We start from the raw sequence: 25,343 nt of genomic DNA, 5'->3' as shown, positions 1-25,343 counted from the left end.
CGGCCACCAGGAGGATTCTCGCCATGTGTACCATATTTTCCCCTTCCTCCTCCCTCTCCTCTACCCTGAAAAGTATCAACAGAGGAGAGATTGTCCTATTAATCCTGTCTATCCCCTTAATCCATAAGAGAACCTCTTTTCAGTATTTCTGGGCATACTTGCAACTCCACCACATGTGGTAGTAGTCCCTGTCCATCTGCCTACACTTCCAGCAATGTCAGTCCACCCTTCTGGTGAACCTAGCCGGCAGGTACTGCCACCTGTGGATCAATTTCCCAGTTTGCATCCAGAACTGGAGTGAGACTGTTGAATGGGACACCCTTCTGCATATTGTGGACCATAGCTCATCCGAGATGTGCCTGACGAGATCCATTGGCCATTTATCCCAGACAAGCAATTGGCCCACAGGTCTGCCTGGAGCCATTCTATGTGTAGCCCTGCTATTAAGCCCCTTATTTCTGGAGTAGTCTCTTCTCAAATACAGTAATCTCACTGTGGGGATTATCCCCCATCTGGGAACCGTGAGAACCCCCTTGAGATGCAAAAATCGGAACACTGAAAGCCAACCTATATGCAGGCAGTCCTCCAAACTATCCAGGGACATAAATCTGTCCTCCTCCCAAATTTGCCCTGCTCTGCTTATGCCCCACTCATACCAGAATTGGAGTGGTTCAGCTATACAATTCCTCAGTGGGGGAGCTCATAAGCAACTGAGAAGGAAGGGCCATGCTGTAAGCCAGAGAGTGCCACCTCCCCCCTGCCAGATCGACCAGAACACACCCAGAATTCGGTGTAGTAGAACAATTTGGGAAATCTCACTTTGGGGAACACAGAACCAATCCGCCAGTGAAACAGGGAACATCACTGCATTAGCCAGGTCTGCCATTTGCTTCTGAGATGTGGGGCTGTGGTGATCAACCATAATTCGCCATTGTGCCGATTTATAGTATATTCCTAGATCCGGGAAAACCAACCCCCCTTCACTGCATGGTCTAACCAGAATTGTATAGGCTATCCGGGGTTTAGCCCCTGCCCACAAGAATTTCACCAGGTTGTTTTAATTGCCTCTAGAAATGTCGGAGGGACCACCGCCAGGAGCATCTGGAACAAGAAAATATGTTTTGGGAGGATCATCCTCTTAGTAGAGCTGAGCTTTGTCATCCACGAAGGTTTCAGCCTTTCCCATTTCTGCAGGTCCAACTTTATACTGTCCCAGAGTGGGGTGAAATTTGTAATAAACACCTCTTTAAAATCCCACAGTATCCAGACCCTCAAGTACTTAAACCCTCCCTGCTGCAGCTGGAATGAGAGTTTTCCAAGATATTCCCTGTCACCCGGTCTCAAATTGCCCACCAGGAATGCCACTGACTTCCCAATATTTATCTTAAACCCTGGAAGATCTCCATACCTAGATTGTCCCTGAAGCAGGCGCGGAATGGTCTCCCTCGGCTCCATTATGTAAAGCAATGCATCATCTGCAAAGAGACTCGAGACCTCCAGCCTAGCCCCCCTGAGCCCCTGGTCTTCTCTCACCCCTAATGCCCAAGGCTCCATAAGAAACGCATAAAGGATCAGTGAGAGGGGGCACCCCTGTCGTGTGCTTTGTCTCAAAGGGAATCTCAGCGACTCTCCCCATTCACCACCACCCTGGCCCTAAGTGCAGAGTAGAGGGCAGCAATCCACCCCATCCACTTTGGCCCTTTAACGACTGTTAGGACAAACCTGAAGTAAGGTAGCTTTCTACTCTTAGTCAGGTTTACATAGAAGCTTTATTGCCAGTTCACATAAGATGTTACACATCAGAGGACACCACTGGGTCCCATCACCCAGGTAGACCCAGAGTCAACTGACACTCTGCAGAACCTTGACATGCATCCACAGACCAACATTCCACATCAACACACAAACATTCTCTCATCTCATGCATTCACTAACAAGCACTATACAACATGCCTCCTTCTCTTACTCTAGACACACACACATGCAACAGCACATTACAACACATCTCCCTTACATAGACTGACAAAAACTCACATACTCATGACAACAATGCACCTTTTAGAGAGGGTGTGCTACTCAGTGAAACCACCGAGAAAGTACTATTCCCTTTACCACTATATGGTTACTTGACAACCTCACCGTTCCTCCTTATATAAGGCGAGACCATCTAACCATAAATTATCACACAAACACACCCGTTTGTGTTGTCACACTATAGCATCACTGCATGCCATCGCTGAAGGCGCTACCTCTCATAAACCATTTGACACTCTCACCTGTGTGCACAACCCTAGCATACCATATGCTAATAGTGGCGCTAAGACCCTAAGGCTTTGTGAACTACTCTACAACTTACAGATCAGCTTACATACAGCTGAAACTGGGGGCGCTACCACCCAGAACATAGCGGCACATCTAACCACCCTCACCATCTATCTTACTCTAAAATAAAAATGGAGGCGCTACCCCCTACTCACACACACAAGCATTCACAATCCTGATACTGGAGGCACTACCGTACAGTAATAATTCTTGTAATATGTCCAATCACACACACACTTGTATTGTACCATACTACGCTCACGTTACAACACATTATACACCAAGTATAAATTGGAGGCGCTACCCCCATATGACCACTGCGGGTACACCACTTTGCACATTAGCTGACTATACACTCGCTGTTCTTCCATTACTTTGGGCACATTCTTCTTCTGCTGTTCGCAAAGTGCACTACCAACATCCATACCCAAGATAACATACATTTTGCACTTATTCATTTTGCATAGTGTAGTCATTAATGTCAGGATACATTCGGTTTTGCTAGGAACGACACAACTTGCTAATCGCCATTGAGGTAAGGTAGCTTCCTACTCTTAGTCAGGTTCACATAGAAGCTTTATTGCCAGTTCACATAAGATGTTACATTAGAGGACACCACTGGGTCCCATCACCCAAGTAGACCAGCATCAACTGACACTCTGCAGAACCTTGACATGCATTCACAGACCAACATTCCACATCAACACAGTGAATGCATGAGATGAGAGATTGTTTCTAACAAGCACTATACAACATACCTCCTTCTCTTACTCTAGACACAGACACATGCAACAGGACATTACAACAAATCCCTCTCAAAAAGGCCCAACTAACTCTATAAAGGCTTTTTTGGGCCCAGTTTTGAAGGAAGCCTGAGCGCTGCGTGAGGGAGAGCGGGGGTCAGAATGGTCAACCCATCATTCGGTGAGTTGTGGTTCATTGGTGCTGCTACAGCACTCTGACAGCAAATGAAATAATGGGGCAAAGACAGGGTGGTGTGCCTGTTTTCAGGTGCATCACACCATTTTTCTGTAGCGCATGCCAGGTGGAAAAGCCGACATGCACTACTTCTGTAAATACAGCTACATTTATGTGACCTACTGAGATTCTGTACTAACTAGTCAAGTTTTTTCCCCATGAAGGGCAACAGGAAAGTACAATGCATCCAGAATTGTCATGCATGGCCAAAGCCTCATAATTCTCTGGTAAGATCACAACCGTTTAGCATTGATTGATTCACGGTGCGTCACCCTTTCTCAACTCTCATGCTGTACTTCCCTTGCATCTTGTACTCATGGTGGCCCTGAATCATGCTGTTCCCATCTTCATCTTGTATCCTGGCTTGCATCATTATGTGTTACTACTGACTTCTGCAATTTTATTCGCTCTCCCCTCTTGCTTCTCCACTCTTTTTGACTGCTTACTCTCTGTTCTCTCCTCCTCTCCCTTTCTCCCTTTCCCTATCTCCTCCCCTCCTCCCCTTACTTTCTTGTATGCACTTACTCTATCAGAATTGTCCCTGGACCTGGTATGATAGCAACCTCGTCTGTCTCCTCCCCCGGTCCCTTACCACCCCCCCAGCACTATCTGAAATGTTGTCAGGCCTAGTGCGATAGTTGCTTTTTTTGTTCCTCCCCTCCCTTTCTGCACCCCTCTCCCTCACCTTTTGTTTTTCTCCTGATCTACCAGAAATGTTGTCAGGCCTAGTAATGTAGCCGCCTGTCTGTTTCCATTTCCTTCGCACTCTCCCGCACCCTTCCTTATCTATGTCTTAGCTCTTGCACTATGTGAAATGTCGCCGGCTGAGTACGATAGTTAATTTAACATCCTTACTGTTCATGGCTTGTAGGAATGCCATTGTGTTTTCCCTTGTTCCCTCCCTTGCCTTGAAGCGACTATCATTATATCACCCAGTTTGTGGCATTATGCAAAACTTAAAAATAAAACATTGACTGGACCACTTTAACGGTCCATTACAATACTAATTGAGTGCCTTTTTATTTGTTTATTGCTGATTTATAGGGCTCCCCCTGTGAACAGGCTCGCTTTGTGGAGCCCCAATGAGAAAAGCCGAGTATGGGAAGAGAGATTGTTTGCAGTCCTTGGTCATTAAGATCTGGTAAGTGCATGGAGAGGAAACAAAGGATAAGTGCAAACAAAGATCATAAAATAGTGTCTGGAGGGGAAGGACCAGGGCCTGAACCAGCAGCAGTCACGTAAAGGAGTAGGGGTCAAGGTAAGTGCAGCAAGGGGAGAAGAGAGTGTGAATCGATCCGCCAAAACACACAGCAAGCGGAGATAGTATGCAGAAGTCCACCTAACGGGATGTGCTGAGGCTTTGGTGACGTATTCATCAGGAAGAAGTAACTGACAAAGGCCTACACATAGATGAGGGAGGCATCATCAGCAAGGCGAGCATCTGAAATCTACAGTTTGGGTAAGGATTAATTGCCAGAGGGGAGAAAAGTTCAGCAGAGTCTGTAGGAGAGAGCGCAACAGCCGGCTGTAGACAGCCTACCTAAAGTTGGAGCTGCTAAGTGTGACAGAGATCAACTGTTCAATGAGGGCAAGTACATGGTGGTGAGTGGTCAACGCAATAGAAAGCACTTAGTCAGAGACCACTCATGTTGGGTGGTAGCGTTGCATGGTAGCACTGATGTGGGAAACACCATTGAGGGACAGCATCCAGACAGGGACTCCAACTTAAGTGTCAGAGGCTTCTTTGAACAGCCAGGTGTGAAATAGTTTTCTAAACCTCAGGGTGTTTTCCTCTGACCTCATGGAGAGGGGGATATCATTTCACAGGGCTGCATTAGTCTTGGCCAGGGATCTGCCCTCTGCCCGTTTCTTCTTGAATGGTGTTAGCATAGTAGGACAATGGTATTTTGTGGTATGTCTGAAGGTAGAAATCTTGGGAGATCAAATGGAGGGTTTTGAAGCAGATTCACTAATTGATGGTAAGCCAAAGGACTAATTGGAGAGTGGTCATGAAATGCGTCTCAGCTTTAAAGCCCAGGATCATCCTGGGTACCTTATTTTGGATGAGATGGAAGAGGCGGTGCAAGGTTTTGGGAGGCTCAGGTGGAGGCTGTACAATAGTCTAGCCAAGCTAGAACCATCGCTCTGGAGATTGCATCGCGTTTATTTCCGACATCGGAATTACTTAAAAAAAAAACGAATCAAAATATATGGGGTGGGGAGCGGGTTGGGGTAGGGTCAAACAATAGAGAAAGGAGGTTTGGGGGAGGCCCCTCAAACAATTTGTTTTTTAATTCAATGGTTTTTATTCGAAGTAAATCCGACGTCGGCAAGACATGGATTTTGTGAGAGATATTCCGTAAGGGCAGTACACGTTTCAAGAGTTGCCACCCATCATGAAGGTTTTTGGGTGGTCCTGAAGGTGTCTTTGCAAGGAAAGATTGTATTTTAAAGGTAATCCGTAGGTGTGTTGCATGCATGACAGGGATGGAGGATGATGGGACAGTAAGAGGCCTGATGAATTGGACGTGAGCAGGGATAGTGGTGTGCAGAAGGAGGATTTTTGATTTGGAAACATTCAGGCTTGAGCCTGAAAAGAAGCTAGCTATCATCAGCGCACAGTTGGAAGGAATCTATGCGATCGCTGCGCCGCCAGTAATTCCGCCGACGAAAATGTCAATGATCATTACGGCGCAGCACAGTGATCATCACTGTGGCCCGCATCCCCCTAGCGCTCTCCCCCCTGGCCACCTACTTTAACGGGGCACACACGATAGTGTGCCGACGACTTCCCTCAATCACTGCAGCATCAGTGCCCACCCACTTAAGTGAGTCAGCGCCTGTGCCACAGAGTCCATTTTTTTTCTTCTTTTTTTTTTCTTCAAACTTTCTTGTCCTCTGCTCTCCATTTAATGAAACCGGGGGACATACCTTCAATGCCTGACCCCCATTACTACAATTAAGAGGAGCAGGGGACCCACCTGCTTCCCTTAGTAGCAGTAATTTATTTATTTATTTATTTGATATGGTTGAGAAACTCAACCTTTCAAAACATGATAATTACATCTTTACATTTGTCATTAAGATAAAATGTAACAATTATTACACATTTAATCATTACAAAAATATAAAACAATACTTTTTCTAAAATGTCTAAATAGCCAGGTCAAAACCTCAATAAAACATTTTACACCATTTACATCTTATTAACCATTTCACCACTATTAGAGTGTTTCCTTTTTGTTATCCACATCATCTCTACCAAGTTTTATCTCATTTAAAAAATGTATCGACGCATACCCCACTGATTTTGAATATACATGGAATATATACTTCCATAGATCTTCTGGACCTATGTGAAGACTAGATTCAAATAGGGTTTTAAAGTGCTTAATTCTTAAATGCTTTAACACATCACATTTTGTAAAGATGTGCTCTAAGGATTCATCCTCAGTATTACAGAACCGGCATGTAATGGTCACCACTGTATCCTTGGCCCATTTAGCTGTTACAATTCTCGTGTGCCATAAATTCAATCTTAATCGAATAAGGCCGGTGCGATGGATAGTGCTAGGAGTTTTTAAGAGATACGATTTAGTATTACCATAAGCTTTAAGGGCAAATGGATTTTGAACAAAACTTTTGTACTTGTGACACGATTCTCTATTTTCTATCCAATCCATCTCCCACATTTTACATTTAGCCTTGTCCGGGTTATGGATAAGTAAGTTGTCAGTTATGCCAGCAATTTGCATAATTTTCTGCACCTGTAGTTTCCATTGAAGAATGTAGACATCATTAGAGTTTTGTATATAACAAGCCAAATGTACAACAAGACCATTTCTATTTTTCTCCAGGACACATTTCCTATAAAGCATACACATTTTCCATTTATAGTTTGCATATAAAGATATTAGCCCTAGCTCGTGCCTTATTAGGGCAACAGGAATGGATGAAGGTAAGCATAACAAAGTTTTCCAATAGAACTCCTCCTTTTTATTCCAAAAACAGCTGTTTTGAATTGGTTTGGTTTCCGCTCCATATAACACAATTGGCATAGCTTTTTGTTTATAGAAGACTAGAAGAGGAGCAATAGTAAACTTACAATATTTACCCCTGATGATTTTTGCTTGGGATATCAGATTGTTCTATTTTCGATGTAGACTGGAAAAGTAGGGGGAATCAAAGAGATTGTTGCTGATATTTAAACCCAAATATACATATTCAGTTACAGTTTCAACAGTCTCTCCATACAATTTCCACTCAATTTTTTTTAGTTCTTTGCTTACAACTGCCAAATTGGATCACTTGAGTTTTCTTGGTGTTAATAGTCATTTTGTTATGTATTGCATATTTTTCCACAGCACAAAGCATATTTCTAAGACCCATTGGCGTTCTGGATAACAACAAAAGGTCGTCGGCATATAACAACCATTTGACCTCACACAAGCCCAACTTCGGGGAGTCAGTTGTGATGTCATAAAGGTCTTTACCAATGTCAAGGATGAAAAAATTAAAAATGGATGATGCAAGAATACATCCTTGCTTGAGACCTCTGAAACTGAATATCGGGTCGGATTAACTCCCATCGATGGATAATCTAATTTGCAGTGTGGTTTGAGAATGTAGATCGATGATCCACTTAAGAAGGTTCCAGGGGCAGTTGTTTTTCATTAACTTCATAAAGAGAAGTTCCCTGGAAACCGCATTAAAAGTGGTTCCAAAATCTACAAAAGTCACATATAAAGGAGATTTTAGTTTGGCGTACTTAGCGATGATTGCATTTACACATAACAAATTGATGCCTGTGCCTAGACCCTTCACGAATCCTGTTTTCCATGGATCTCTTAATCCCTTATCATCAAGCCACACATTAAATTTTTGCGAAGTACTAGGCGTGCAAAAAAATTTCCCGGGCAGTCGAGGATAGCTATAGGCCTAGAAGAGGGCAGATCTAATCTGTTACCTTTTTTATATAACGGTATAAGGATGGACTTTATCCATGAGGGAGGCAAGACTCCAGTTCTCATTACTTCTTTAAATATTTGTGTAAGAATGCTTGACCATATGTTGGGATTCTCCTTAAGCATCTTGTTGCTAAGTCTGTCAGGACCCGCAGCTCTCAAACTACGAAGTTTTGCTATATGCATTACTATGTCATCCCGGTCAAATGTGAATGAATGATTCCAGTTTTTACTTTCTCTTCCAAGGGAAGATTGACTATCTCTTGAAGAGGATTGATATATCTGGCTGAAAAACGTACAGTAATGGGGTCAGCATTTATTTACCATGCAAAGGTGCAGGAATCATACCAGGTGACAAAGGGCCTGATTCACAGAAGCATTTTATAATGGCACAATCCCATAGGAAAACGTTCTGTGAATCAGGCCCATAGTGTTGTCGCAGTAATGGTACGGGTCCATTGGAAGAAGTAGGAAACAGGTGCAATGAGGTCTACCAAGGGAATGACGTAGATGTTGAAAAACACTGGAGCCAGACCAAATCCTCGATGGACTCCACAGTTGACAGAAAGGGCACTGTACATCTGAAGTTACACAGCCTGAGTTTAGATAATCTGTTGTGCAAACGGGAGGTGATCTAGTCCAAGGCAGAGCCAGTTATGTCCATTAAAAATGTTAGCCTATGGAGGAGGAGCATGGCAGGTGTATTGTTATCCATGGTTTACAGGAGATCTTTAGTTAGCGGAAGGATAGTCGCTGTTCACCTGGAGGGTCTGATGCTAAGGAGGTTTGTTCTTCTGTAATTGTACAGTGGCCATCTTTTCCGTGATCTTGCCAATGAAAGGGGTATTAACGATTGGGCAGGACTTTGTCAGGTCCTTGAGGTTGACTGCACTGTAGGTTTCTTCAGAAAAAGTGTGATGGTGTTTTTTTCAGGCAATCGATATACAACCATGAGGGTCTGACAGTTGTTAAAAATAAAGGACAAGGCTGAAGCAAACGAAGAGGTGTTGTGGGGTACATCCTTGCAACAGGTTTTTCAAACTCAACAATCACAGCAGAAGTTATGGGTCAGAAAAAGGAAAAGGACATGTGGGGTGTGGTAACGGGAAAAAGAAGCAGCAGATCGTTATTATTAATGTTTTGCTGGATATTTAGTATATTTTAGGGGACAAAGATGGATATGCAATCCCTGGCTGAATTGAGCCTTGTGCTTCCGGGTTAGCAATTACACCTTGCAGAATAAACACACAAACCTTTACAGTTTGGTATAAGTATTCCACCTATCAAATATAATGCCACTGTAAGTTGTGGTTATGTTTAAAACAGTACGGCCAGCATTGTATTTCATTTTGATGTAGTATAGTCACGTTGCCAGGTGGCATTTGGAACACTAAGCCGGCGGGACAATGAACTGCTCGCTCCTGGTGAGCAGATGAGACTGGAATGTGCCTGAAATGTCTAGCAAGGATGGTTGAGAGAAGGCTGAGATAAGAGCTCTGGGACAATGGTGGCGGACGACGCCCTGGTCAAAGCATTGAGGGAACTGCGGCCTCGTGTGGCACCTGTGGGTCCCGGGGACCGGGCCTTGCAGCCTCGCACTAGTGATGAATTCCTCCGCAATGGGGAACAGAATGGACTGAGGGGGGCCATGAGGATGTGGAAATGGTGTCGAAGAGCCCCGTGGGAACAGAGGCCATTGTGCAGCAGCCCGGTTTGCCTGGGCCCAAGCCGTGGTCACGTGAGGAGCTGTAGGGGATCTCACTTGTGGACTGCTTAATATAATACACAAAAAGGTGCACCTGGGTCTCCTCTTGGTGGGGATGAGGAGGAATGGATTACGGCAGGAACCAACGAAACAGGATGAAGCAGTGTGCCTGATCATGGAAGGCGGGCTACACCACAGTATCAACGCTCAGCGTGGCGTGGTGGAAGTAGGCTGCCCATTTCATCACATGGTGTCAAGATAGAGAACAGCCTCTGGGGTGGGTCGAATATTGTGCGCAGTGTTGGCGCGAAGGATTTTCATCAAGAGCGCCTTGTTCTGGGCATAACATGCTCTGTGACTGCCTCACTATTAGGGTCTGTGAGCCCGCTTGGGGTCCACACCACTTTAGACGAGGTGTACAACATTGGCAAGGAAAGGCTGCCACCTGAGTTAAAGACTGAATAACACTGGACATTCTATACTGCTTCGTAGCCATGTGCTGGTAAGTGTGAACGTTATATACCGAGGTCTTAGGTTAGTCAACAGAGAAAAGGAAAGGGGAACTGGAGTAGGTGGCAGGCTGCAGCTGTGGGCTGGTAATCAGTGTTACTCTGGCTACAGGAAAGGGTTCATGAGATGTGGCAGAGGAAAAAAATAAAACGATCCAATAGCTGTGTCCCTGCTTCAGTCCAAGCTCAGGAGCTCTCTCTGAGCCCGAGATGGCAGCAGGATTGGAGTAGATACAATGCTGCTTCAGCCATAATACCATGGTGGGCTCCATTTTGATATCCTCTTGCCAAGGCAGGAGTGCTTCACCAAGGAAAGAATCAAGATTTGCATTAATCATCTGGCCAGCCTCCGGTGTGCTCACTGAGTGCCGCTACAGAGGCACAGGCTGGATTGAGGGCTGGGGGTTGACCTAGCCTTGTGTGAACCAATTTCTGTGTACCTAGAATCAATAGTAAATGTGGCCATGGTGTAAAATGAGTGTTGTGAATAATCTGTGGTTGACTATGCAAATTGTGACCAAAAAATAAAAATAGTGTCTTGCGGTCATGTGTTTGGCTCTGTAGCATGAGCTAACAATTTTATAATTCAAGGAGCGTAGGTTGTCAACTAGCGTCCCGTGCAAGAATTCACAGATGAAGCCCATCCCTGTTTATGAATGTATTGCTTCCTTAGACATGTATCCCCATTTCAGGTTGACTTGCTGAGGGCTGCATGATACTCTATTGCTAAATGCTGCACATATCAGCTGGGCTGAGGAGAGGGTTTGCTGGTTGTGTCCCCAAATTTGAACACTTGGAGATGGCCAGTCAGTGGGCCACGGCAAGTGGACATGGACTACACATTGGACATCAAAATGTGTCTGAGAGGGAGCACAATACGTTGTATCTTTGGGGAGAAGCAGAATGCTCGGTAGGTTTATTCAGGGCATTTAGAATGAGGTCACGTGAGAAGGATTTCCTTTTTCTGGTGATGGTAGGCTCGTAATCTCTTGAGTTGTCGTGGACATGTTAGTTTTGAAAACAAATAGATGTGCCCTTGCTAGTGAACAATACTCAAGGCAATTGTTTTGGTGGACCGGTTCAAGTATTTAGGCTGGTCCAAATATTTAGTGAAATGATTGGTCTGCTAAATGGCAGATCCAAACAGGGAGTCAAGGACATGTACAAACAACTCACTGTGTCAAGAATACAGAGATTCAAAAACATACATTTATTTTCTCATACAGACTAACATATTTTGCATGGATTTTAAAACAGTGCTGTAAGGTACAGCATACATGTGCAGAAACAATAGTAATTCATAATGACATCAAATAACAAAAGAAAAGTGTAGTATATAAAACAAAGTGAACATAAAACCCTGTATGATCAGTATACAGATAGATTTCAATAGTTTCATTATTGTATGACAGTATACATGTTAATATACATGGATGAGTGTTTTCTGGATAAATCCAGAGGAAAAAAATAGAAAGAAACTAAACGGAAAAGGCTAAACAGCTTCCCAAATTTCATAAAGTTTAATAATTCATAGGATATTTCCTGTTTATGATTGGCATTTCTTCTAATTGTAACAATAAATGTTCCAGGGTCTTAGGAAAAACAAGATATCTTTTAGGCCAACGTGGCAGAAACTGAAGGTACAGAATCTGGTACAGTAGGGAACCATACAAACCAGGTGTTCTCAGTTCGTATCACGTTTCGGCGGATATGCATCAAATTGCGTCCGCCTTCATCAGGGCTCCGTGGGGGCGACCCTGCCGGTGCTATAGATCCCAAGTTCTCAGTTCCGATTCACTAGGAGACCAGGGGCTGAGCAAGGGACTTCCTCTGGTTTGGTCCTGCTGGGAGATGCGGACCCTTGCAGTGGAGGATGAGCTTTACATCATAGTACTGCTGATCAAGTAAAGACTGTTGACTGCAGGGAGAAAGGGTTGAGCGTGCTGATAATATTTCTTCAGATAAGCCAACTGTTGATTATAATAGATTCCTGGATGAGTCAGGATAACTTAGCTTTAGGAACAACCTTGCGCGTCTCCAGACCAGGGAACGCGCTGACCGGCTAGCCCGGACTGCTGCTGAGCGTTCTCAGAGATGTTAGTTTGCCAGCTGAGTCCTGGGGTTTCCTCTATTTGCTTGCCAGTTCTCTATGTGTGTGCCTCATAAGGGATAGAGCAGGGTCAAATAGTTGCATGAGCTTTGATAGGGGATTTCACTTTGGTCTTGAAGGCGGCAGCAAGGACAACCAAGGTCGGAGAGTTCTAAGTGAATATTGTTATGCAGAGTCCCCGGGGAGTCCATGAGAGGAGGGGGAGTTGTGAAGGCCTCGGTGAAGTTGCAAGATGAGATTGTGGTCATTAGTCTGGCAGTCAAGAAGAGGTCTTGAGGTGGGGCAAGCAAAGGGGCCTTTAGCAGGTCTGTGTAGGAGATGGAGGATGAGGGAGCGGGCGTCTGAGAGAGAAGAATGGTAGTGAGGTTTGACAGTGGCAGGTTGCAGGAAAGGATGGAGCTTCTTTGTGCCAAAATCGCAGCAGACAAAATTGTGCAAAATTGGGCACTTATGAACTTTGAAAATAATTCACTATGAGTCCTAGATGGAGAGAAATATGCCCAAGCAGCCATGAAAAACACTGCAGCAGTGCAGCACTGGAATTATGCCAACTGAGGCCACCACTTTAGTCATTTAGTTTTGCTTCCCATCTTGGTTTTCTCCCATGTATTCCTCTAAAAAGCAGTTCTCAATGCTGTTATACTGCACTACCTGTAATATGTGCAAATTACCTAAGAGGTACAGCAGCATTATACATTTGTACATAGACTAAGTACCCTAACACCTACTGGGACCTTGAGGAGCCACCCCACTGACCCCCACCCAATCAAGCATGAATTCTCAAATGCTCGTACCCCGCTGGTGTGCTTGGCGGAGAGTGCTAGTGGTTGCAGGGGTTTATCACTGAGGGATTGTGGCATGTAGGCAAGATGGCAGGCTCGGTAGTCAGGTACATTTGCACCTCTTCACACGAGCATCTTGCTGGGTTTCTTGTGACCAACAGTTTGCCCGAATGGTGTCCACTGTCATACCAGTGTTCCAGCTAAATTGTGTAAAAAGGCAATCTCTGCCCTCCCCTTTGTTCTGGGATCTTGGCTTTTTCCACAGACCCTTAACGCAGGTGTCAAGCTGTTCTCAACTGCTATTAGCTAGGGTGACCAGATAAAAAAATACAAAAAATGGGACAGAGCAGCTAACATAAAAGTAGGACTAACTTTCAACAATGGCTGACCAGGCACTACACTTCAGTAGCAGTTGGAGGAGAAAGAGGGGGTACGTGTCACTGTTCGAATAAACACATATTATAATTAATTTATCACAAACTACCATTATCTTAAGTTGTCAAATATAGCATTTCTTCTGTGCGAGATTGTACATTCCTGCCTGCCAGATATGAAGACCTACTAGCAAAAACCGGGACCACTGGGTTGTCCAATGGAAAAACTATCTTGATAAAGGGGGACAGAGCACCCAGTTCCAGGACAGTCCCGGTAAAACCAAGAGATCTGGTCACCATATATTAGTACCCCAGAAAAACCCCTCTAAGGATAAATCAACAAGAAAAAACAAAGGAACACGGGCTGGTGTGAGGAAAAAGAAGAAAAAAATGGGCACCATGGAACTGGAAAGCGGTGCTCTGGGCAGACACCCTCTTCCATTTCCATGGGCTGGTGTAGTGGGGCTGAGGGATTGACAGCCGAGCCGGAACTGGGCCCGATGAGGGCAGAGCGCGAGAGTGCCAGCTCCCAGTCCCCAAAAGGTAAGGCGGGGGGAACAGGAGGTGCGGAAAGAAGGAGGGAGAACTGGGGCACTAGGGCAAGATCAATGGAGGAAAGCTCAGGGGACACAGCCAGCGGCAGCTAGGAACACAGGCTTCACTCAGTAGACCCATCCCGCGATCCGCACCAGCTGGTGTGCAGGCTGCAATCCTGGGCCATTACTAGTTGTGTCCACTAACGTAATGAACATAACTTTTGCTGCCTGAGCTTGAGGCTCTGGCCTCTAAGCCATGTTATGACTAATAGCGATGTTCTTAGAAACTGGTCTCCGGTATTGGGCCGGGAGGATAGCTCAGGGGCAACGCGTTTGTCTTGGAAGCGAGACAACTAATAGCAACACAAATTGGTCGCCGGTATTAAGCGCGTTATCAAAGAACAATTATAATTATTATAATTGCAATGATGATTGCCTTAGTCGGTTATTGACCATCTCCTTTGTCAGTAATGCTATATTAGCACAGACCATAGTCCACATTTAGTAAATACTGTATAAGTAACTAACAAATGGAGTAAAAACTACAAGGAAAAAAGTGTTGTGCAACAGCTTATGCCTATTTTCATGAGGAAAGTCTTAACCTAACTACGGCATGGAGGTGGGTGGATAAACTACTATGAATATTTATGCAAGATGACTAACGGGCATGGATTTTAAAATTAATAGCACAGAAATTACCCATACTAGGTCAGTGTTAGAATGTGACATGTTTGCTACACATGGCAGCTAGGGACGGACCATGACCACGCAAAAGGTTTCTGGCACTCAACTTTTCAGTTATCAATGCGCGTCGAGCGATTCTTCAGAGCAAGGCGATTTACCATCACCATCCAATCAGACACGCAGCAACCTGTGGGTGTAACCGAATAGCCAGAGCAGTTTCAAGAAGCCAGGTGTCAGAACCACATGCTACTTCTCTCAAGATGTGCAGTGGTTTACATCAAAAAGGGAAGAGTCACAGGCGCAACGCATTGATCTAGCGAGGCTGGTGGAATTGAAAGGGACCTGCATCAGACTAAGGGGCTGATTCACAGAACGTTTTCCTATGCGATTGCGCCATTATAAAACGGCTCCATAAATCGGGCCCATCTGTTGGAGGCACGAGAAAAAGAACATGATTAGCACACGTTGGAGTGACGAGGTATCCCCCAGGAGGAGTGGGGAAGAACGCAGAGTTTCCAACCCTTTTGAAATGGCCACACCACTTGACTTCAATAAAGCCTTCTCCGGACTGAAGGTGTGAAGAAGTGTGTAACTCTCCATCTGCGAACAGAAAGAAACCACAAGGTGAAAGGGAGCGCCCAACTGCGTGGGCCATCGAGGCAGATGAAACGGGTTTAGTCCTAATTGCTTAGCGGTATGGAATATGTTGTTATCTTTACTGCTAGCTGAATTAGAAAGTCTTTTATAGATGATGTTACTGCATATGCATATTAAAAAATGTAATGTATTTTAAAAAAGACACACATTAATAGAGCTTAACCGTGTGATGCAAGGATTATCTGGGTCGCTTTACTGATACAAAGTAATTACATGAACATTATTTACTTCAAAATGTCAACAAATCAGAAAGATTAATTTGTTCCGGGTCCAGTAATGGGAGTTGATTAGTCAAAACAGATCAGTTTTGATCAGCAGATGGAGGAAATTGAAAGGGGGAAAGCATGAGCAATAGTTTAAGACCAGGCAACGCATGTTAATCACTCGAATTCTAGCCCTGGCAGTGGGAATTTGTAATGAAGTGGCCTTGGCAGCAGACAGTGGAAGATCACAAAGTCTTTCAATTGTCAAGTAAACCGCCTTGCGGCTACGAGCCTGGCAGGGAATAACTATGAAACTATGAGAGTGGAGTCTTTGCTAGGCGTTGAGTCGTCGTCGAATGAGAAGATCAAGAGTCAGAGATATGCTGTCCTTTTGGTGGATTCAGAGTGGCTGTGGGGCGAATCCGAAGAGAGTCCAACATGCAGAGTGCTGACAGATCTATAACAGTCGATGAGCAGCAGAAAGGGGGAGGCGAGAACCCCTGCACGAACAATGGCAACTGGGGTGACGCTAAGAGCATTCAAGAGCGGGACGTGAAGGGGAGATACAAACCACTGCCAAGCTAAACCACCCGGAAGTCGTGATGTGTGGACACAACCGCAAAAGTGGAGTGAGTGATGAGGAGCAGTAGACTGCAGGAACTGGGGCAGAAGTGACAGCCTAGGGACGAACACCTGTGCAACATTAGCAAGACTTGCTGCATGGTGGAACTTAGAGTAGGAATATCAAGAGAGCTTTGAAGGAGAAAGAGACATTGAAGGATTACACTGTATGCTGGATATGGGAGTCAGGACCTTTCGCGCATCTTGACGAAGAGACACAGAGAGTAGCATGCATGCTGGACTCAGGAGTCAACACTCCTAAGGGCCCTTTAAGAAAGTCAAGAAGAGTGTCAACTTCACCATGAAAAAACAAGGGTTATCCTTAGCAACCCAGCAAAGGGTGAACATAATAACGTTTTGTTCAACAGTACTTCAAGGCCCTGTGTTCCTTTTGGCGAGACTGTCACAGACATTTGCTTATCCTGTAAAGAAATTCGATTTTCCTCATTTTTATTGTAGATTTTCAGAAGTTCTCTTGAACCCAATGTTAATAATCATAATTTTGAGCTTAACTGCGAAAACATTGTTTTTGGAAACTGAAACATTGAAATGAGCTCTGGAAAGAATGTTTTCCTGAATTATTAACGTGTTTTCCCTCGCGTGCCCATTTCGGTGGAGCTCAGGAAAACGCAACCGTAAAAGCAGTCCATTTTCTCCAATGAGGAGGAACAATCTGTATTTTTGTATTTTTGAATCTTCATAGAAATATTGAACTAGCAAATAACTGTTTAATAGCAGTGACATGAGTACATTCCAAACGCAGCCCAATTAGCAGACGCTGTAGATTTGAATACACAGAAATGCAATGAAATCCAATGCAAAGCAATTCCTGTAAGAGGGAGCGCCTAACCAACAACTGTGCTGCCAGCCCAGGAATCACACATGCATTGCCATTATGTGCTGAGCAAGAAATACACCCTTTACTTACTGTGCCTGGTCTGTTAAATTGGACAAGGGTTGCACAATATTCGTTGGAATGCTTGTATTTCTTTTAGGCATAGTCGAAAGTGCTTTGTTTAATTTGATGTTTGAGGCAGAGGTCTTCAAGTTATTGAATGGTGCCAAGATGTGCATTTAAGCTTTTCTGATTTCATTAATAGGAACAGAAATACACAGTGACCAGGTTTGATTTTGTGAATAAATAAGATACTGATTAGACCCACAACGTGTGTGTGCTCTATGGAAGCGCCCCTTAAAGTTATTCTGTCCTGCTTCTCGTTTACTGGCTGGCAAACATACATTATTTGTGATTCTTATTTCTTTTTTTTGTTGCCAAACGTATATTCTGAGAAGCAATATCGCACCAATAAGATGTTGCAGCAACACTCGCCATCCACATCTGCAGTGATTCTGGATAACCACTTGGGTCCTGCCATTGACAAATGCGCCAAGCTTCTCATCCCAATGCCTGAAAAGGCTGTTTCATGGAGGAACACACCAAAAGTATGGTCCTATCCACCATTGATGCCAGGCAGTGGAAGGACGTTTCGATTAGGTGCAGGCAATTCACTGTGATGTGTCATAGTGGAGCAGCAGTGCAATACGAGGAGGCACCTCTGCTGTGGCAGCAAACAGAGGGCCTTGTAAGGTCTCGTGTGCTCCTACATCCCAGACGGCTTCAGAAACCATGTGCCTCTCAGCACCACAGCATTTGGCAATGGACACGCCGGCAGTGCTGCCTAGAAACGGCCAGGCATTACTTTCCCACTATTTGCACGAGTAATTAAGACAATGAACAGGAAATGACAGATCTGTTCATGTGGAGTATTACTGAAATTAATAAAGGTTAAAAAAAGTGACCCCTGATACTGACAACAAGTACACTACCTGGAGTGGGCTCTCGCAGGTTGATACGGCAGTTGATCTCATCAGAATTAGAATCATGAGGGATCGTAAAATAACCGTGGGGCAACGTCCAGGATTCCCAATCGGATCCTGCATCACATCATGTTCTACACGCAGAGGAAAGCAGCCCATGTAATGAAAGAGTGATATGCTATTTGTCTAGAAACACGTTAACAATGGAAAGGTCAAACACTGCAATTTTTGTATTTGAACAATTCTTATCAAGCTAGGAGCTTAGAGTCCCAAGGTTATGACAAAGAAGACCGAGCACCAATATATTGTGAAGGAAGGAAAAGCAGATGATGGATGATGGGGAAAGAATCCTAGAGTGCAGGAATCATCTTCAAAGAAGGGTGTATTCTGCCAGAAACAAAACAATGTGAGGGTGACAATGTTCAAGAGAGGTTGGGGAAAATCGCTTAGTGGAATGAAAAGCCTCAGAACATGCTCAAAGGCCTAAATCAAAGAAGGAAACCACAGGCTAAACATCAACCACATAATGCAGGGTTGTCCAACTCCAGGCCTCAAGGGCCGGAAACATGATAGATTTTTAGGCTACCCCTCATTAATATTCATGAGTTAAATTTGCATGAAATGATTCTAAATGTGTGCAATTATTAACATGAATATTAATGAGGGAATGGATTCATACAAGACTGTCACTAGATGATGTGGCTCTTATGGACTGGAACAGAAAAGATCATGCTTCTTCCATGTGAAGTGTTCTCAACAAAATGTAAGAGTGAGCAAAGACTAAATATGTAACACACAAGATGATTCCTTTTCGAGAAACGTAAGCTCAATATCAAGCCAACAAAGTAAAGCACGGGTTGATTCAGTGAACATTAAACCTGAAAGGGACGACCCCCACAATGGAAATAGTAAGGCAGCAGGAGAAAGTAATAAAAGTGCAACTTGCTAGATCCAAGACATTCTGCAGGGGGCAAACGCAAATCACCCGTAGAAAATCAAAGAATTTAGGGCCACAATACACTGAGGGACCCTTAAAGAAAATTGACAAAAGACGGTACTACACAACTTTCTAATTCAAATGTTAAATAAAATTGTTCACCTTCATTTTCGACCCCAACAAGAAGAACTGCGGAGGATAACATCAATAAAGTCTTCTGCATCCTGTCCAAGCTACATATCTAAACCTACCACTAGAAGGTTTGTCATCGTCAGATATCACAGAACGCAACCACCCAACTGGTACATAACAAAGAGCAACTGCACATTTCTGAAGAACCTTGGATGAAGGGCCACGCATCAATGAGCTGCTTATTACATGCAGTACACTGTACATACTCTGTTTGCTATGACATCTTGCATTTTCTTTTAATTTTCTGAAGTTTTTGTATTACTGTCTGATTTCACTATCCTGTCAGGTACGTGCTTTAGACTGTGACATGTGGAGTTCCCCAAGGTTCTACTGTTTCCCCAGCGATGTCCAATGTCTACATGGAAACCTTTGGGTACTTCTAAGCTAACCAAAAATTCCACCTAATTCGACCGTATTGAACGATACTGAACACTACCTAAAGGCATTGATTAATTGACTAAAGGCAAGACATTAATTAAGACAGAGACTTACATGTCCAGAGGGACAGACTAGGACTGTCCTCACGTGAGAGGACAACATGTACTCTAAAACATGTCTCACTTCTGGCAATTGATCAGAAGAAAGAACTGCAATATTTCTTATTGGTGGCACAATAGTGTGAGGGGTGGTGAGAGGATGTTACAAACGAGAAGGCTTTCATGCACGTCTTACATTTTTGTTCATTTCTGTCCATGAACAAATTGACAAAGGTGGGAAAGGCTTCACTCATTGACTTATCAATATGATTCCAGTACTGAAAATGAAAATAATAAAGGCGAGAGAAGGCGGAAGAAGAGAGACACTTACCAAAGTATGCTACTTGGATTGACTGCCCTAGCAACTGCTTGGCCTTCTGAAAGTGTGTAGGTTTAGAGCTTGTAAGATAACTAGATAATGCTGGTTGTGTAACCAAGCTTCGCAAGGGACAGGCCTAATCTGGCAGGGTCCAGAGTATTGTTCAGGCTGATTGTGCCCTCGGGTCTAATTCTGGCATTCATCACAAACACTGCAACTAGAGTAAAAAGCAGCATCACACAGTGAAATGTTCACCCACTAGCGAGGATTCTGAGACAATCCACTACCAGATGCAATGAAGACGTCCACCAGCAGAAATCCAATAGGGCCCATCCATCAAGCATGAGTATGAGCAAAAGAGCAGCATCAATTTCTATAACCCTAACACAAAAAAACTTTTTTAGGACGCATCAGCTAACACAAATGAGAGGACTACACGCAGCACAACTTATGACTACCAAGAAAGGGTAAACATGATGTCTCGTCTGGCAATAGACATTGGGGAAAGAATCCCCACCATTGCCAGTCGGTAGCCCCCCAATAAACACCGTGGAACCGCCATCCATATGATGCTAGAGAGGAAATTGAATGTAAATCACATGTTCATGTGAGGTTTGGTCATCACAAAACAGATCATGAGGGGAACCAACATATATCACTAAAACAGACAGTGGGGGCCTAAAAAGTGTGCATGTACTCAACTGGGAGACAGGTGGTAGTGCTGGCATGCAGCAACGCTCTGAGGGTCAGAAACCTTCAGACTGGCTGCCCCAAATGAGAGGGATTGACTGGACCCAGGTGGAATTAGTCTGAAAGGATCTAAGGTTACTGACAAAAGGCATCATTAATATGAGGGAGAGTTGATCCCATGGCTGAAGGTTTTGGCCCACCATGTGTGGTATACATTTAGTATAATAATGACCATTGATATATGGCACAAAATAAACACAAGGGTCCTCAAATAATAGATGTAATTATTAAGCAACTTCACAGCTCTCTTTATATCATTCTGGGAAAGATGAAAGGGAAGCATGTTGAGATTGAAACCTGTGGCATGCATGTTGCAAATAGATCTATGAAGCAGGTGCTCAAATAGCTAGTCTCTCTGACCAGCATGACTTTTTGCGTCTAAGGTCACAAATTTGGGATGCATCTGGCAGTCGAACTTGGGTTGGTGACCGTCAGGTCGGAGCAATTGTACAATCTGTCTTTTATTATCTTCGTCTGCTCCAGCACACCCTTCAATACGTTCCATCATCAGACCATGCTGTCGTGGTGGGCTCCAAGGATAATTCCAGATTGGACTGCACAAATGGCTTGTTAGCCGGTATTCCAGTAAAGCAAGTTAACAGATTACTGAACGCCCAAAAAGCAGCTATCATACTTATCCACAAGATTCTGTAAATGTCCTCTGTCTCAGCAGCCTGAACAGATCTTCAGTGGATATATTTTAAAATCGTGTGCCTGGTGTTTAAGTGCATAAATGGTTCTGTGCCCCCATATTTGGTTAACAAAATGTCTCCTTATCAGCCTACTTGCTTTCTCTGCTCGGCGGATAAGTAGCTCTTGACTATTCCACAGCGACACAGGTTGCCCAGACGAAATGCTGCAGTTTTGCAGACTTCACTTTAATGTGCTAGATTTTCATAACATGTCCCCAAAAATGTAAACATTAATTAAAAAATGAAACAAAAAAGGGGCTGAGGTACAGGAGAAAGTGTTAGAGTGTGTGGGGCAAAGGATTGAGGAAAAGGGGAAAACAGCTGCTTGGGGAAAGGACATTGTGAAGATGAGGTCGTTAATCCCATCTTCATTAAACCACTAACTCAGGGTGGCAATTTACAACTCCTCCTAAAAGAAATAGTGTAAACATGAACAATTATACAGCTACCCGTACTGCAAATGCAGCAAACATTTAAAGGATTACAAAAACTAAAGAATCTGAAGGATGGAAAAAGACTTCCTCATGGTACATAGCCATGGGAGACCTTCCTGAAGGGCACTAATAATCCCAACCAAAAAAGTAGAGAGCAAAAATATACCCACCAAAAAATAGGAAACAACTGACTTACCCACACAGTTCCACTGATGCACTGCCAGCAGAACAGTGAATGAAGGAGCCATGTCACTATTACTGCCAGATAGAGAGGGGAGCATTCATATGTTTTATTTGCATGAATTGCTAGGTGCAAAGAAATATGGCTAACAATACAAATGGATGTATATCTTACAGTTAAAGTACATTTCTACTAACCTAAATAAATGTCCCCAACGTGAACAGGAATTAAATTGCTTACTCCATAAAAATGATTCTACTACCAATTTACAGAAGAAATATTGGGGAATAAAATACTCCCAGTTTCAAATCCCTGTTAGTGAGTTTATCAATTCGGATCTCATCCTCAGATCACTGCCCCACTTACCTAGAACAGCCTCTTTAAATTCCTTTCATATTACTACTCACTTCCTCGTCCTAGACTATGCATGTACAGTTTGGGATAAAAAGAACAACCCGACCACGCTTTGTTTTGCCCACTTTCTTAGCTTACTACATTGAGAAAACAATACCAGAGTCACCCACTACTGTGCCACCTCAGACCTCTTATCATGGTGGAGTGCCTACGGGCATATGTATTTTATTTCATGAGGAGTTCTTGTAACACATCTTTGATGACGCTAGAGAGCATAAAGGGAATGGGAAGTGGGGGGATCATTTAAGAGTTTGGGAAGATGAAGTCACCTGCAATAGGCAGCCTGGAACAGGTGTAACATTGACGGAATAACTGAACTTCGGTCAATCTGGACCGAGACGCACACTAATTAAATTCATCTTTTATAAAGAGCCTAACACTGTAGACCAGTCTCCAAGCACGGGACTGGGATTTGAACCTGTGTTACTCTGCCTCCCGGCCTGGAGATGGGGCGGGCAGGGAGATCCAAAGGGAACTGGAGTTGCTAGCAAAACAAAACATGTCAAGCAAGGCCATCATTTCATTTTCCATGTCCAACGGATATCTCATTTCAGGCGCACTCGATCTCAATTCCATTTCCTTGGAAAGAGACGCACTGTAGAGGCACCCCAGAGCACTGGCAACCTAAAGCCAGTGTGACAGATCCCTTGAGCGTCTCGGATCACGATTTCAAACATCTATCAAACATCCAGCAGCGACGGTGCTTGCCAGCAGCAGAGTCACAGCTGCTCACTTTGAGCCTTACAGATGTTTAGCAACACACATCTGCGTGGAAACATACCGTGAAAACTCAGCTGCGGAGGATTATGGGCACGAGTTCTATTATTAACTATTTTGCACTTTGGCAAAAGACCTGTTAATTGCCCTAACAGCATTACAAAATGGCTCTCGCCCTGGTAAATGGCCTGCAGCACACAAACGAATTGCCGAACAACTCCCTGTCAAAAACAAATACAATACAACGGATACATCCTGAACGATAACCTGTTCTCTCTGGATCCTACTGAATCGCAGAAGCTCACATGTTTGCCTTTTAAAAGCTGGTCTATATTGCATCCACCACTGCAGGCCCAGCTGCTTTCCATCACTTACATCTCCAGTGGGAAAACAGAATGCGCATCAGAGTGGTGTATCCATATCATAAATGCACAAAAACATTCCAGGCTCCAGGGGGAAAGCGCCGGAGGCCATCTTAAAATATTAAGATCTCCGCTAGAATACAAGATGGCCTCCTTGTGTTCAAACGCTTGCATCAGGTAGGCGACGAAAAATGTTTGAGCAAAAAAGAAAGGCAGCCGAGCAAAGAAGCCACGAGTGTGAGAATAATGAATACAAGATGGCGACTGCGTTTCATGAGGATTTTGAGTTGATTCATGCCGCGGCTCTTCATCAACAACACAACCACAGTGGATAATCAGTTATTGCCTTGAAGCAGAGTGAGGGTGTGCAGATTCTAAACTCACACAAGACACGATTCACAGTTTAGTTGTAACCCTTCCATAAGAGGGTGAATGCGATTATTTCATGTACCACACATTTCCTAAATCTGCTCCCCATCATTATTTGTACTGTACCTCGGGGCTGGGAGCGAGTAATGGCAATAAAGCTATTGCCACCCTCAATCAAAGAGAATTAAGCGACGTGGACCAGAAACTGCCCTCACAGCAGATCTCATTATGAAGGACCTTCAAGGGGCAGGCGAGTACAATTAGTGAACTGGTTGGGCAGCAAAGCACTTAATATGCCACTTCACTTACTCCCTACCACTAACCAACCACAGGTTATGATATGATATGATATTTTATTTGTATCGCGCTCGTACACAAGTAGACCTTCCTCAGAAGACCTGTATTGCACTGCAGTCTGAGAAGAAGTAGTCAGTAGAAAGAGTCCGTCTCCCTAGAGTTCCTTGCTCACAGAGGGAAAAAAGTTCATTGGCGAGGAGCAACAATGCATTAATACTAGACAGAAGTAATGTAATGTAATCTGTCATTTGTATAGCACCTTTATTGGTATGCACTGAAAGCACTGAATGTGAACGCCCTCAGAGACCATAATCCAAGGTTTGGGGCAATTGATTAGAGGATTTTAGAATGCGTGTGTGTGTTTTGCCACAGCGAAGTTGAATTGGGATTGCCTGGTGCGTACTAGCTACCCATATTGAGCGGGCAAGTGGATGAGTGCTTTGAAGTTGACAAGAGAGTATGCAAGAGGAGTAGACTTATTATGTGTCCAGCTACACCAAATATTTTTCATAGGGGATAGCTGCATTCTAATGGTAGAGTTGTTGTGCGATGTGTCTTTGGGAGTGGTGTATGGTTGCAGATGTGTGCGGGTTGGTGGCCTTGCCTTCGGCTATCTTCCATAGGCATGGAGTGTGATATGTACCTCTGTGCTCTGGCTGGCATCTTGGCTTCATAGGTGTGGCGTTGATTCTTCCCTGTGTTCTGCTGGAGATTATTATATTATTCTTACAGTCATTCAGTGATTACATGGAAGTTCTTTGTTGCCTCAGCCTCCCTGAACTGGTTGTCTTACTCAAGAGGACAGGATTCATCAGGGTGCTGGGGGGTGGAGGGGATAGCCATGTCCTGAGGGCCCTCCCGAAGGCCAAGCGGTCCTATGTGTGTTGGGGGGTTAGGGAAGAAGGCCAGGGGGTGGGTTTGGAGTGGGAAAGACAGAAGT

Source organism: Ambystoma mexicanum, chromosome 4q (assembly GCF_040938575.1).
Source record: "Ambystoma mexicanum isolate Mex_15411 chromosome 4q, UKY_AmexF1_1, whole genome shotgun sequence".
Lineage (NCBI taxonomy): Eukaryota > Metazoa > Chordata > Amphibia > Caudata > Ambystomatidae > Ambystoma > Ambystoma mexicanum.
The sequence above is the reverse complement of the archived record's forward strand: the minus strand, read 5'-3'. Positions refer to the sequence as shown.